We start from the raw sequence: 407 nt of genomic DNA, 5'->3' as shown, positions 1-407 counted from the left end.
GTAGAATATGAATTGCACAGTCAAACCCACGCCCACGGCGGCATAAAAATATTGTCGATAAAAAAGCATGTGTAAATTTACTTGTTTTTTCGTCTAATCCCCAATAGCCCTTTTATCATAGGATTCTGATGGGTAGAGGGAATGACTGGTAAGCGAATGTCTGTTTGTTAAGATCGATGAATATCTTGGATGCATTTAACACTCATTTGGATATATCTCTCATATCCCGAACCGCTTTATAGAATTGTCTGCATACCCGTGACATAAATACATATCCACTGTAGCCAAGGTCGTATCAGCGGGCAGCTTTCACGGAAGCTGCACTTTAACTGGCAGTGTTAAATACGTATTCATCTGTGCTGACCGAAGCACGTGCATATCTTGAAAAGAAAAAAAATGTGTGTATG

This window comes from Penaeus monodon, chromosome 25, assembly GCF_015228065.2.
Source record: "Penaeus monodon isolate SGIC_2016 chromosome 25, NSTDA_Pmon_1, whole genome shotgun sequence".
Classification (NCBI taxonomy): domain Eukaryota; kingdom Metazoa; phylum Arthropoda; class Malacostraca; order Decapoda; family Penaeidae; genus Penaeus; species Penaeus monodon.
This window is presented reverse-complemented; position numbering follows the sequence as displayed.